Genomic DNA, 16181 nt, shown 5'->3' on the forward strand with positions numbered 1-16181 from the left:
TGATCGCTTGAGCAAGTCCTTAATTCACTTAAGTTAAACTTTTGAAATTTGGGATCTTCAAGTTACTTATGACTCAAAACTTTTAACAATATTACGAGCATACTAATTTTCACACACAATTTCACAATTCACTATAACGTGTAGTGAATGTAAGTGGTCAATAAAAAGTGATGGATCCATATAATGAGTAGGAGAAAGTCTAAGAATATAACAAAATATCACAACATTTTCACAACCAAAGGTGGCCATATTCATTACATACAAGGGGCTTCATTTAAATCCCTTGAGCTGGCAAAAAAAATTATATATAATTTTTTTTAATATCTTATTTTTTTGACCCCCTAAAATAAAAATTTGAACACTTTTACCCTCCTAAATGTTTTTTAAGTCTAATTATTTAAACCGGTACAAAACACTAACGTTTTTGTACCGGTGTATGCACCGGAATGAAATATACAGGTATTCTAGGCGGTACGGTACAAAATCGTCTTCCTTGACTTTTAGAGACCGTTTGGGGTGTGCGTTGGCGTTCGCGTTGCACGTTTTCAGCCTTTTTTTTTTTCACGCGTCCCCAACTTTTCAGAGACAGTGTTACTGTAGCAACACTATTGCGGCTACTGTTCATTGAACAGTAGCCGCAACATGTGACTTTTCCACCAACTTTTACTGTTCACGGACCCACAATTTTCACTTTTTAACAACTTTTTCATTAAAAATTGGTCCCACGGTACTATTCACACATTTAAAAATTATTTTGCTACAGTATTTTTCAATTTTCAGTTTCAGTTTTCAGTTTTCAGCTGTATCCAAACGGGCCCTTAGTGTCATTTTTTTTTTTCATTGACATGATCACCGGCCCTTCATTCGCTTGAAAGACTTATCATAGTACTAGCCTAGCTCCAACCCTTCACTCGCTTAAAAGACTTTTGTCATAATAGCCCTAACGCGGGTTCATTTTTTGTAATGGAGTAGCTAGGGCTCTTTAAAAGTCTTACTTTAAATTCTACGACAAAAGGAAAAGACCGAATATATTACTTTCGTTGTACAACTTTGTGTCAAAAAGCAATTAAAGACAAACTATCGATTGTTTTCGGGAGTGCGGGCAACGGCACAATGGGTTCTACGTACTTCTACTCAAGCTTGCACACATGCATGTTATGTACGTACGTATGCAATTTATATTCTTCCACTTCTAGAATAAAATTTTTAGTTTCAAGTTTTTATGGTGTTGGTCATAATTAATACCTAATACCACAAACTAGAAGTCAATAATTAAGTAAAATTTTAATAATTAAATGGAGCTAATATTTTCTTTGGAAATGTTATGTTATATCCATGACATACTCTTCAAATACGAGGTTGAGTATATTAGTGATATTGACATTCCAACTCCACCACTTAAAAAGTTAATGTTGCAGCAAAAGGAAAGTATGAAAAATATTATGAAGATGGTACTGGAGATATTTTGCTTATATTGATAAATAAACTTGAAAATAAAAATATATTTGAAGACATGTTAAAACACTGTTTGATACGATAATGGTTAACTTAAACATATCAGCAAGATCATCTAAAACATACAATCAACTTTTGATTGAGAAGTACTTTAGTGGTACCACAATGAAAAAAAGTGACAATGTCAATGTAGATGTCAACAAATGATTTGTTATTGCAAAAGATTCAATTGGTCTGTTCCAAACCTCTAAGTTTAATTGAGTCTTCTAAGTTTAAATAGTGAAGAGTGAAGAAGAGTGAAGATATTGTTCAGAGAGAGAGAGAGAGATCCTCCTGCCAATTTGGCCACCAACACTGAGAGGGTGCACACACTTCCAAAAAAAAAAAAAAAAAACAAAATTTCAAAATTTGATGTGAAGGTATTATATCTGAAGCAAGGTATTATTTTTTTTAATTATTTATCATTATCTCTTTCCAAATTGTAAAATAATTTTCGATCCATTGACAGTAGGGAATATTTAAACCTTGATTGTGAGTGTATTTTGATTGTGTGAGACTATATATATATATATATATATTTATTTATTTATTTATATAGAATCATACATCAACCCAGTATGAATTAATCTGCTTGGATATGTATCTTGTGATTTAAAATCTTAAGGTATCATGCCATTTCAAAATTTTATTGCCATATGAATTAATCCATTTGTAGAGTTTCATTCTGTTTCAAACCAACTTTAATCTACTCATTTCCATTGTCCTTCCCTCCCTCCTCAATCCAAATGGGCCGGCCTATAGCACAGAGAAGTCTTCATGCAATAATGTATATATAATACAAAGAATGGTCTTCCAAGCTAAATCAGAAAGAAGCTACAGCTAGCTGTTTGTCTTCATTGATCAAGCTGCATAATCTAGCAGCGTGTTGAAAACTTATGATGACTTGGCTGTATCTTCTAAAATTTATCAAACCTCGTGGGCATTTTTGGCTACGTGGCTTTGATAAGAATTCTGTTCACTATGCTACCGTTTCTTGTGGACTTGGTCATAATGTAATCAAGCCTCAGTGACGGAGCCAATAATTTTATCTAAGGGGCCAAGCTAAATAGTAAAATTTCAAAATCTCATTCTAAGAAAACAATGTCTTTTTACTTAGGTTCACATCTTTAGAGAGATCAAATTGAACTTGGATTGGATTATTCTGTATTGAAAATTTTGTCAAAATTTTAGGGGGGAACAAATAATTTCAAAGACTAATTAGGATTTTGTTACCACTATTAATGAAAAATTTGAAAAGCTAGGGGGGCCATGGCCCCCTTGGCCCAACGTGGCTCTACTATTGAGCCGAAGCTTGATGTGAGTAGGGGCAATATCTAAATTTTACGTGAGATTTAACAAATTATGTACTCCTATAGAAGTAAACCAACATTGAAATAATAAATCTGTTTTAGTCTCTGAAATTGAGTACGTGAGAGATAATTTTTAGATATGGAAAAAAATAAAAGCTATTTTTTTCATAAAGAGTACTAATCACTTATCTCACATTCCATGTGAAAAATTGTTAAATTGCATGGTCAAGTATCTTTGAATATACAGTGAATAAATTTTTTTTTTTTATAAATACCTTTAATGTTAATATATTTTCAATTTTAGCCGTTGTTTTTATTTTGATATTATATAACTGGTTTTAGAGCTTTACTAAATTCCTCTTACTTTAAGCCGTGCTTTTTAGTGTCAATTTTTTGTCATGACCTCATCAAACCTTTCACTCATCACAATCCTCACTCCACACGCTCCAAAGCTTTTAGGCTTCAAGTTAAAGCCGTACTTTATTCTTCGACAAAAAAGAAAGGGCAGCGTTTATTACTTTGCACTGCCCTATTACAGTCAACATGCACATAGATTTTTTTTTTCCCAACTTAAATTGTGACTTGTTGAAGTGAAATAGTGACTTGAAAGTCAAGTGTCACCATTTCAATTAAAAGAAAATAATTAAAATGTAAAACTGACACTTTAAGTTTCTTTAGATTTCATTTCTTTCATTTAGTTTTGTTTTTGTTCATTTCAGTACTCTAAATTTCTGATTTATTTAATTATGGCCTTTACGTCAACTTTTGTTAAAATTTTTAGGAAAAAAAAATAGAAAATATTTTTCAATCATTAATTGAATTTTTTTAATTAAAAAAAAAATTAAGAAAAATTAAAAAAATTAACCACCGCATATAACAAATTTCTTCCTATTTATGAATATATAATTTCTACCCACAGTATGAATCCAATTAACTCCATTGGTAAAAAAACTTGTTCCCAAATAAAGTATGGCAAAAAAAAAAAAAAAGAATCAAATTTTTCTTACACAAAATAATTATCAGGGTGCTATGATAGATTCATATCTATCGCATCCATATTCGAATTTTATATGCACGTTAATAAAGAATGGTCTTCCTGGTGCCAATCTAAAGAAGCTATATCTGTCTATATCTTCATTGATAATATCAATTTGATATGCAGCGTCAAGGAAACTTATGATGACTTGGTTGTTTCTATAAAACCTCTGTCAAGAATTGTCCCATCAACTTTCTGCAGTGAAATGCACGTAGGTTGATCTTTTCAAATTCAAGTTCAGTACAATTAGGAGGAAAAAGCCATAGTCCAGTCACCAATGATAATCTCTCAAACCATTAGAACTGGGGGTTGCAGCATACTTCATTTGCTGCATTCTACAATTAACACATACATTGAAAAAAAAAATGAGGCATTTTCATTTCTCCTTAATGCTTCTCATCCTCTTTTTTCAAATTTTCGCTTGCTATAGAGTGAGAAAGGTAGGGGGTACGTACTGACTCTGGCACTGAAACAGAAGTACTCTTATCTTTCAAATCCTTTGTATCTGATCCCCAGAATGCTCTGTCTGGGTGGAATATAAGTTATTCTCACTGTACTTGGTTTGGGGTCAACTGCACCAGCAATACAACAAAAGTTCAATCACTGCACCTTAGCAGTCTGGGGCTCTTTGGTATTATTCCTCCTCAGCTCTCCAACCTCACTTCCCTCATAGCTCTAGACCTTTCAAACAACTCCTCTTTGGCTAAAATTTTTTGCTGTTGGCAAATAACAGTTTAAGTGGTTTTCTGCCCAACGAATTTGGCCATTCGAGACAGCTTGAAATCATGGACATTTCTGGAAACCAGCTATCTGGAAATATTCCTGCAATAACTAAGAGATACTCAATTTTGCAACGTCTTAACAATGCAAGAAACAGGATAACTGGCTCAATACCAAAGTCAATGGAAAATCTAGCAGAACTGGAGAGCTTGGATCTTTCTTCCAACAATCTCTCTGGCCTAATCCCAACAGAATTGGAGAACCTTAATGCTTTACAGACGTTAAATTTGTCTTTCAATACCTTGGAAGGAGAAGTACCAAAAAATGGTGTCTTTGCCAACATCAGCTGGGATTCTCTCCAGGGAAACAATCAGCTCCGCGTATTTGACCATGAGACCGCAGAAAAGCTTAGAGTCACTACTTGTGTGACAAAAACAAAATCAAATTCATATTTAGAGCTCAAAGTCATTATTCAAACCTCTTCTTTCATCGTGCTTGTGTGTGCTTTGGGTTTGGTATGTGCAGTGATCACCAAAAAGAAGAGAAAGACAATAAACAATGAAAGTTCATTATCTGAACTGAAGTGTTTACCGCCAAGGCTATCTTACTCTGAAATCCAGCTTGCAACAAACGGGTTTGTCACAACAAATTTGATAAGGAGGGGAGCTTTTGGGTCTGTTTATAAAGCTGTTTTCAGTACTGGTGAAAGTGGAATCCACACCACAGTTGTGGTGAAGGTTCTTGACTTGACACAAAGCAAAGCTTCCAAGAGTTTCGATGCAGAATGTGAAGCTCTCAGAAACATCCAGCATCAGAACCTTGTTAAGGTCTTCACTTCTTGCTCCAGCATTGATCACACAGGAGCTGAATTCAAGGCTTTAGCTATGGAATTCATGTCTATTGGTAACCTGGATAAGTGGTTGTACCCAGAGGATGTTGAGTGTGGATCAACTCTGACCTTGACCCAGAGACTAAATATTGCCATTGATGTAGCTTCAGCATTAGATCACCTACATCATGATTTTGATCCACCTGTAGTCCATTGCAACTTGAAACCTGGAAATGTGCTTTTAGATGAAGATATGACTGCTCATGTAGGAGATTTTGGGTTAGCAAGGTTTCTCTCCCATGATTCATCACAGAATGGGAGTAGCACAATTGGACTAAAAGGCTCAATTGGTTATATTGCTCCAGGTATGTTGTGGATCTTACTTTATGAAACTTAAAAAGATTTAGTGATTACATTCACAGTTCAAACAATGTTCTACTCTACCTCGCTTGCTACATTCGACCCCAAAGAACATATTAGTAAAAAAAATTTAAAAATTAACACCCTATGTTTCTACATTTTTTCCTCAAGCTTTTATCATTTCTGGTTGGAAATACTTGATCCTAATATCCTGAAATACTGTTATCAAGTATGGCTTGGGTGGAAAGGCTTCAACAAGTGGGGATGTCTATAGTTTTGGGATACTGCTACTTGAGATGATCATTGCCAAGAAGCGCACAGATGGGATTTTCCAGGAAGGTTTAAGCATAAACAAGTTCATCTCCAAAGTGCATGAGAGTAAAATCTTGGATATTGCTGATCCAAGGCTTTTCAAGGATAATGAATCTTTTTTGCAAAGCAGCAGTACTAATTATTCTTCTGGTGAAGATAGCAGCAGCAAGAACAAAAACAACATTGCTTTTAGAGGTGAAGAGTGCGTGACTTCTATGGTGAGAGTTGGATTGTCTTGTGCTGCTGATTCATCGAAAGAACGTTTAACTATGAGAGAAGCCTTATCGAAGTTGCAAGAGATTAAAAGATGTTCTAGCGGATGAAGCATTGCACTAAATCTATTTTGTGTATTTATGTTTGTTTCCCAAGCCATTTGAAGCTATAAGTTCTTATGATTAGAACTGCAAATTGATATGAGGATATCTTTAATGGCCAGTTAATTTGATCATATGTCAAATTTTATCAATTCTATTTTCTTTATCAGTCCCCCATATTAAGAAAGTTAAATTTTATGCAAATATATGCTAAAACACGTGAATGCAAGAAGATAATTGCTTAGGCCATGTTATATAGGCATCATATTCTTCATTCACAAGTGCAAACCAGTGTGGGAATTGGGCTGCAATTTTATATGAGGGGGGTTATGTGGTATAGTAATGAAGTTACCATAGGATGTTTGTTTGTGCCTGATAAGGATGTAGTATGAGAAGGTTCTGGTTGGGAAATATCTGGTGTAGAAGTGGCTGGTGGAGAAGGATATGCATGCTGGAAATTAGTTTCTGCAGAAACTAGTGGAACTGAGGGTAAAGGTGAAGGTTTCAGTACAGGTAGAGTAAAAGAGGATTGTGCAGTGGAATTAGATTGAGTAAAGGGCTGAAGAATTGATTGACAACAAGAGTGCAATAAAAGGCCAAAGAGTAGGTGAGGAAGAATTTGAGGGAGGAGCACTAAATTGTGAGGATGAAACTTGTGTTAATGCAGAAAAATCATGTTGATTAAGCAAAACATGCCTGGTAACATAAATTCTATGAGAGTGAGGTTCAAGACATCTGTAACCTTTTGAGTAGGGAGGGTAACCTAAAAATACACAAGGAGAAGTGTGAGGTCGAAATTTATGGGCATTATAAGGCTTAAGAAGAGGAAAACAAGTACACCCAAAAACTTTCAAGTGTAATAAATCTGGTTTGGCCTTAAAGAGGAGCTCCCAAGGTGAAAGATTATGGAGTAAAGGAGTGGGTAGTCAGTTTATGAGATGCACAACAGTAGAAATAGCATATAACCAATAAGTGGTAGGTAATTTTGAGTGAGAAAGCATGGTCAAAGCACACACAACAAGATGCCTATGTTTCCTTTCAGCCACTCCATTTTGTTGGGGGTGTGTGAGGGCATGATAATTGGTGAGTAATACAATGATTAGAGAAAAAAATAATTAAAGGCATTAGAAGTGAATTCACCCCCACAATTCAGATCTAAGAATTTTGATTATATGATTAAGAAGATTTTCAATGGTTCCTGTAAAATGTTTGAAAGTAAATAGGAAATTAGATTTCAATTTCAACAAGAAAATCCAAGTAAACTTGGTGAAATCATCAATAAGTACAAGATAGTATTTAAAACTATTGATAATTATACTGGAGCTGGACCACATACTTCAATGTGGATTAATTCTAAAGGTTTAGAAAACTAAAAAATCAGATTTAGCAAAGGTAGTGTCTACAATGCACATCAGAGTTATTTGCAGTACATGATTTTGAAAGAAAAGGAACTGCTAGAGCAAGAACTTTATGACTAGGGTGTTTTAGTCTGTGATGGCATGGCACCCACTTTTTGGAAAGAAACCTATTTATAGAATTTACACAAAGTCTGATTCTTTGATTGGGTAGATGAACCATGACATGTATTGAGATGTGAAGGTGATGAAGATGCAATTGATGCTTAGGGTTTTGAGTAGATTGGATAGACTCCATTTTCACTCAAATTCTCGTAGAATATTCTCCCAACTGAATATCCTAACACCGGAAATTATAGCATCAAAATGACAATTGCTACACAAGCATAATTTGTGAATTGAGAGTAGATTAGAAGCAATACTAGGCACATGTAACACATTTCTAAGTTGGAAATTATGGTATTTAGTGCTAAGAGAGGCATTACCTATATGAACCTTCCTCTACCACGGTTATGTGAATTTCTTGCTCGACCTCGATTTCCTCCTGAATTCAGACACATCTGTGCCTGTGAATGATTCACATTCTGCTTCTGGTTTGATGAGGCATACATTGCCATAGAATGCAAATTTCCTTCGGCATTTTCAATCAGAGTTTTTTCATATGAATGATTAACATCGAGCCTTGATTGCAGAAGAAAAGTGAGCATACTCCTTAGGCAAGTCTCTGAGGACTATGCAGATTGACTCTTAGTTATCCACTGTAACACCAACTGCTAGTAATCGATCTCTTACAGCTTTAATTCTCTGTAAGAATCCATTGATAGTTTCAGTGCCTTTTTTATATTTTGTAGTTCAATCTTCATATTCAAGATATTAACCCTCAAAGTTGAAGTGTCGTTGCTCCAAAGTATTCCAAACTTCCCTAGCATTGTTGATTCCAACCACCAAAGAGAATTCTGAAGGCTCTGCTACCATGTGAGATTCAACGAAGGAATAGAGAAATATAAAAGAAAATATCTTAATGATTGTATTAGCTTAGAAACTCTGTGTTAGATTCATTTTTATATAGTCATTTGCAAGATTAGAGTCAGTTATAGATCTAACAAACTATTAGAGATTGAAACAGTAATCTTAGAATTAGTTAGTACACTTGGATCTCGCATGTTGTAAGTTAATTAATATCCAAGACTGAAATGGCATTGTTCTCTTAAGTCATTCTTTCATTTAATGAAACGGTGTCACATGGCTCTTAGCTTTAGTAGGAATGCAGTGCCATTTGTGCTGCTCAAGTTGACTGTCATTTATCTCTTTCTCTATCACAAGATTCATGCTTCCCTAAATGCTAATTTGGTTCTTGACTAAACAGCCTTGAAACTGAAAGCATAAGGCATAGATTCAAGTAAACCACATGGACCTATGAATATCTTTACTGCTACATTTCCATGCATCAAGACTCCAAGGTAGTGTCAAATCCCTAAGGCAGTCATACAATTTCGCAAATTGGTGTACAAGTACTTTCAAATGTTTAATTTCACTATAGTTTTTTTTTTTTTTTTCAATGAAAGTATTCATGAGTATCTCAAAACTAGGAAGGAAAACCAAAAAACTATCTGGTCACAGGCAAAGGCCTCCTGCATGAGAACTTTTTAGTTCAACTCAATTCAGTAATGTAGAAAAAGGAAGAAGTTAAAAGAGGAAAATGAGATATGAAGAAATTGGAATGATTTGCATTATTTGAATGGATGAAGTACATGTTGGGAATTTAACCAAAATTCCAACCTGTGAGAAACAATAAAAAATAGAGAAAACACACGCCAAAGAAAAATAATCACACGCACAAGACAGTATTTACGTGGTTCGGCAATTTGCCTACGTCCACGGAGTTGCAGGGATTTCACTATTATCAGGGAAAAAAATATAAAGTGCCGCTACAGTGTTTTTTTTTTCTCTTTCTAAAAACACAACAACAATAGTCATCACAAACCCTAATCATAAAAGCGGCTTTTATATCCTGCTTACAGGGTTACAATGGGCTACAAAACGGGCCCAAAAATAAACTAGGCTCCACAAAGCCTAACAAATCTCCCACTTGGAGACTAGTTCAATCACCAACATCAACCGCTATCCTCCAAAAGCAATCCCTCATCCCTGCAACTCATCCTCCTGTCCTCAAGCTAGAAGGCCAACTGAAGCTGCACACAGCTTCAGCTTCTCAATAGTGACACCCTTAGTCAACATGTCTGCTGGGTTCTTAGATCCACATATCTTCTCAAGTATTACCAGTTTATCTTCAACAAGGTACCGGATAAAGTGGTATTTTGTCTGTATATGTTTCGACTTTGAATGAAAAGCCGAATTTTTAGCAAGAAAAATTGCACTCTGACTGTCACTGTGTAGAATGCCCATCTCCTGCTTCTTACCCAATTCATCTAAGACCAAAATTCCAAGTTGTGAGAAACAAAAAAAAAAAAAAAAAAGAAAAAAAAAAGAAAGAGAAAACACACGTTAAAGAAAACAATCACACGCACAAAACAATATTTACGTGGTTCGGCAATTTGCCTACGTCCACGGAGTTGCAAAGATTTCTCTATTATCAGGAAAAAATACAAAGTGCGGCTACAGTGTTTTTCTCTCTCTCTAAAAACACTACAACAGTCACAAAACCCTAATCACAAAAGTGGCTTTTATATCCTGTGCACAGGATTACAATGGACTACAAAACGGGCCAAAAATAAACTAAGTTCCACAAAACCCAACAAATCTCCCACTTAGATACTAGTTCAATCACCAACATCAGCCATTATCCTCCAAAAGCAATCCCTCATCCCTGCAACTCATCCTCCTATCCTCAAGCTAGAAGGCCAACTGAAGCTGCACATAGCTTCAGCTTCTCAATAGTGACACCCTTAGTCAACATGTCTACTGGGTTCTTAGATCCACATATCTTCTCAAGTATTACTAACTTATCTTCAACAAGATACCGGATAAAGTGGTATTTTGTATGTATATGTTTCGACTTTGAATGAAAAGCTGAATTTTTTGCAAGAAAAATTGCACTCTGACTGTCACTGTGTAGAATGTCATCTCCTGTTTCTTACCCAATTCATCTAAGAAACCATGTAGCCAAATCATCTCTTTTTCAGTTTCAGTTGCTGCAACATACTCAGCTTCTATAGTAGACAAAGTAACAATCTTTTGCAGATTTGAAGCTTATGATATAGCTGTACCACCTAGAGTAAATACAAACCCAGTAGTACTCTTTCTACTATTAATATCACCAGCAAAATCAGTATCTACATAACCCTGCAGTTTCAAACTTGCACCTGTGAAGCAAAGACATATATCTGATGAACCCTTCAGATATCTCAGAATCCACTTGACTGCCTCCCAATGCTACTTTCCAGGCCTACTCATGAATCTACTCACAACTCCCACTGCATGTGCAATGTCTGGCCTTGTACACACCATAGCATACATTAAGTTGCCAATAGCTGAGGCATAGGGCACCTTGCTCATATGGTCCCTTTCTTCTTCTATCTTCAGTGACTATTCTTTGCTCAGTTTGAAATGACTACCCAAGGATGTGCTCACTGGTTTAGATTCATTCATGTTAAACCTGCTAAGAACTTTCTTCACATACTCTGACTGTGAAAGCTTCAATGTACCATTAGCCTTGTCTCTAATGATTCTCATACTAAAGATTTGCTTTACAGCTCCCAAATCCTTCATTGCAAACTATTTTGACAATTGCTTCTTTAGATTATTAATCTCCTCAATGCTAGACCCTGCAATGAGCATATTATCCACATACAACAGTAAAATGATATAAGAATTGTCAAAGAATTTAACATAACAACAATGATCAGCTTCACATCTCTTGAACCCAATTTTATGCATAAAATTGTCAAATTTCTTGTACCATTGTCTAGGAGCTTGTTTTAGGCCATACAAGCTCTTTCTCAGTTTGCAGACTAGATTCTCTTGTCCCTGAATAATAAACCCTTCTGGCTGAATCATGTAAAGGTCTTCCTCCAAATCACCATGAAGGAATGCCGTCTTCACATCTAACTGCTCAAGATGTAAGTTTTCTGCAGCCACTATTCCTAGCACTAGTCTAATTGTTAACATCTTCACAACTAGAGAAAATATCTCTGTGTAGTCAATGCCTTCCTTCTGTTGAAATCCTTTAACAACTAATCTGGCCTTGTAAGTTTGCTACCATCATGTTCATTCTTTATTCTATATACCCATTTGTTGTGCTAAGCCTTCTTTCCTACTAGCAATTCAGTCAGTTCCCATGTCTGATTCCCCAACAAGGAATCCATCTCATCCTTCATGGCTAACTCCCACTTGCTTGAATTTTCATCTTGCAAGGCTTCATTATAACACTCTGGCTCACCACCATCAGTCAACAGGAGATAATTTAAAGTAGGTGAATAACGCTGTGGGGGTCTAATGTTCCTGGAAGATCTGTAGACTTCAGTTACAGGTGTACTTTGATCTACCTGTGAATCTATATTATCCTTCTCTTCTTCACCCATTTTCTGGACAGTACTTTCAGTCAATCCATCTAAGTTGATAAACTCAGATTTCTTTTGATTTATCTCTGTAACATCTGACACTACAGTTGACCTGTCCTTGTACATAACTTGTTCATTAAATATCACATTTCTACTTCTGATGATTTTCTTGTTTTGTTCATCCCAAAACCTATAGCCAAATTTCTCATCACCATAGCCATTAAAAAAATATATTTTAGACTTTGCATCAAGTTTATTACGAGCATCAGAATTAATATAAATATAAGAAACACAACCAAAAACTTTTAAATGTGAAAATTTTACCTCTTTACCGCTCCAAACCTCTTCAGGAAGTTTGAACTCCATGGGAACTGATGGCCCTCGGTTTATCAGGTAAGCTGCAGTGCTAACAGCATTAGTCCAGAAAGTTTTTGGTAGTCCAGCATGTAACCTCATACTCCTAGCACGCTTATTGAGAGTTCTGTTCATGCGTTCAGCCACACCATTCTATTATGGTGTCCTAGGAATGGTCATTTCCATCCTAATACCCTGTGCAGCATAATACTCACTGAACTCTCTATCTATGTACTCTCCTCCATTATCAGACCTCAAACATTTTAGTTTTAAACCTGTTTCTGTCTCAACCATGGCCTTTCACTTCTTAAAAGTTTCAAATACATCAGATTTATTTTTCAGAAAATAAACCCATACCTTTCTGCTTGAGTCATCAATGAAAGTGATGTAATACCTTGAACCTCCAAGGGATGTAACCGGAGAAGGCCCCCACAAATTAGTGTACACTAACTCCAATTTTTCAACCTTTGGTGTTCTACCAATTTTCAAGAAGCTCACATTTTTCTACTTTCCTAAGATGCAGTTTTCACACATGTCAAAATCAACGGACTTCAATTCTGGTAGTTTCCCTTTTGACAGCAGGATCTTCATCCCTTTCTCACTCATGTGACCAAGTTTGCGGTGTCATAGGCTTGTATCAGTACTTGTTTCAGCAGCTGCAATTGTGTCTCTTGGACTTGAGGTCATATAGAGAGTGCTAGTCTTCTTTCCATGAGCCAATACTCTAACTTCCTTTGTAACCTTCCAAGTACCACCAACAAATAGTATTGCATGCCCTTCATCATCAAGTTGTCCAACAAAAATCAGATTCCTCCTCAGGTCAAGAATATGTCGAACCTTCTCCAGTAGCCAAATAGACACATTGGGCAACAATATCCGGACATCTCCCATACCTACAACATCCAAGGCTGAACCATCAACCAAATACACCTTACCAAAATCACCTGCAACATAATTCTGTATGATTTCTCAGTGTTGAGTGGTATGAAATGAAGCTCCTAAGTCCAAAACCCAATAATCAAGTGGACTGTCTACTGCAAGAAGTAATGCATCATGTACCTCTTCTGTTACAGTATTAGCAGAATCATCTTCATTCTTCTTCTTAGGACTTTTGCATTGGTTCCTAAAGTGACCTGTTTTCCCACAATTCCAGCATTGTACTTGTTGGCCTGATCTAGATTTATTTATGTTCCGATTAGTATTTCTGGATTTTGATCTGCCTCGATTTGAATTTCTGTTATTGCCTCTGCCTCTTGTCTCAAGGTTTAGGGCAGAACCAGATCCTAAGGTTTCACGTGCATCTCTTTTGCGAATTTCCTCAGCCAGAATTAAATCTCGAATATCATTGTACTTGAGTTTTTCATTTCCTGTAGAATTACTTACTACCATCCTCATTGCCTCCCAACTATTTGGTAAAGAAGCCAAGACGATCAGAGCATGAATCTCATCATCAAAATCAATTTCTACGGACGACAATTGATTTGTGATAATGTTAAATTCGTTCAGATGTTGTGCTACTGATGCATTCTCTGCCATCTTCAAATTGAACAGTTTCTTCATCAGATGCACCTTGTTGTTTGCTGACGGCTTTTCATACATACCAGACAAAGCCTTCATCAGATCTACTGTGGTCTTCTCCTTTCGAACATTGTGTGCAACAAACCTAAACAGAGTTAACCTGATAACTCCCAGTATCTGTCTGTCAAGAAGAGCCCATTCATCAGCCTTCATCGCCTTAGGTTTTGTCCCTAAAAGAGGCAAGTGCAATTTTCTCCCATAGAAATAATCTTCAATTTGCATCCTCCAATACGCGAAGTCTGTGCCATCAAACTTTTCTATTCCAGACACCTTTCCTGCTTCTTCTGCCATTGCTCCCACTCAAACCTAACCCTAGGCTCTGATACCAGTTGTTGGGAATTTAACCAAAATTCCAACCTGTAAGAAACCAAAAAAAAAAAAAAAGAGAAAACACACATCAAAGAAAACAATCACACGCACAAGACAGTATTTACGTGGTTTGGCAATTTGCCTACGTCCATGGAGTTGCAAGAATTTCTCTATTATCAGGGAAAAATACAAAGTGCGGTTACAGTGTTTTTCTCTCTCTCTAAAAACACAACAACAGTCACAAAACCCTAATCACAAAAGTGGCTTTTATATCCTGCGCACAGGATTACAATGGGCTACAAAACGGGCCAAAAATAAACTAAGCTTCACAAAGCCCAACAGTTCTGTTGATCATTCACATATATAATAATATATATTAAACTATCAGACTGGTTTTGATACGTTGGCCTTTGATTTTGGGGGTGAATGGTGATGTTAAGTTATATTGTTCTTTGTTAGCCTCTTCTATGATATATCAAAAATCCTCCAAAATAGCAAGAGTAGCAAACAAATTATTATCAGAAAATTTGCAACTTCGGAACTTAGTTGAGGGCCGGAGGCATAAAAATGAAAAGACACAAATATAGGTCAAACCTAACTATGGACAAATTTAACAAGGTGTGGAAAACTTTGACCGAGCTTCATCATCAGGTTGTTATACCTAACCAAAAACCTCACATTTCTATGGGTGAGCATTCTGCTTTGTATAATGGGGATGCAATACCCATACCCAGCCAACTAAAGACCTCCTTGTCAAAACGATCCATGGACCCTTTGCTGTTAATGCAAAAATTAAGCCCATCAAATAGAACTTGCATGATGACATTTGACAATACACCTAAGAATATAAAAAAAAAAAAAAAAAGGACATGTACGTATATTAATAAATTTGCTCCAAAAATTTTTTCAATTTGAAATAAAGAAACATGTATACCATCCTTATCCAATAAGTACCTCCTCAAATGCAGGCAGTGAGAGTTAAAAAATTATGATATTCACTTATATATGCATTATGAGATGATGGTGTCTCCGCCAAGGTCTTTCGAAAAGTTTCCTCATCAGGACATTCCATGCTTCTATCGATTACCTTCACTGCGTAACTGTAATCTAACAGATTATTTAGAGTTAACAGTGTAAAATTGGCATATAAACATAAAGTCCAAAGTGTAATATACAGCACTCAATCATGGGCCTATAGACCGGTTTAACACAATTGAATTGATAACATCTCCCAAGGTTTCATTTAAAAAGGAAAAGGGGGATAGAGAGGAGTCATAGTATAGTACACACAATAAATAGCTATCAATATCCAAAAAGTATCTTTAATAAAGGCATTTTCTCCTTCACAATAGAGTAGAGTTCCCTAAACTATAAGCCTCTCCAAAAATCTTGAATTATCTTAAAATCAATTATAAATACGAAATCTTTGTTTGTCATTTAGATGAATATCACATAGTAATACTTATAAATTTGATTTAGTTATCAGAGAAACATATATTTATATCATTTGGATGAATATTGAATGTTAATCACCATAAATATTATTTTATTATCATAGAACTATATATTTCCTGAGACACACTCTTACATACATATTTATAAACATATATTTATGCATGTTTATGTTTTCCATGAGCATTGTACGTAAAGAAAACCTCATAATTTTGGAAATTTTATTTTAAAAAAATAT

The 16181-nt window shown here is 35.6% G+C and overlaps 1 long non-coding RNA gene across 2 annotated transcripts; it reads right to left on the reverse strand.

The window, feature by feature from the left end:
* Positions 1 to 3912: 3912 nt before the first annotated feature.
* LOC136064055 (uncharacterized) lies at positions 3913 to 10159 on the reverse strand. Of its 2 annotated transcripts, none has more exons than XR_010625704.1 (2): positions 4862 to 10159; positions 3913 to 4662 (listed from the first exon to the last, which is right to left on the reverse strand). It is a non-coding gene; the product is annotated as an uncharacterized LOC136064055 (long non-coding RNA). The 2 variants fall into 2 exon arrangements; XR_010625703.1 differs by having other exon boundaries at positions 3913 to 4671.
* Positions 10160 to 16181: the final 6022 nt, after the last annotated feature.

This window comes from Quercus suber, unplaced genomic scaffold (assembly GCF_002906115.3).
Source record: "Quercus suber isolate HL8 unplaced genomic scaffold, Cork oak 2.0 scaffold_616, whole genome shotgun sequence".
In the NCBI taxonomy this organism is placed as follows: Eukaryota; Viridiplantae; Streptophyta; class Magnoliopsida; order Fagales; family Fagaceae; genus Quercus; species Quercus suber.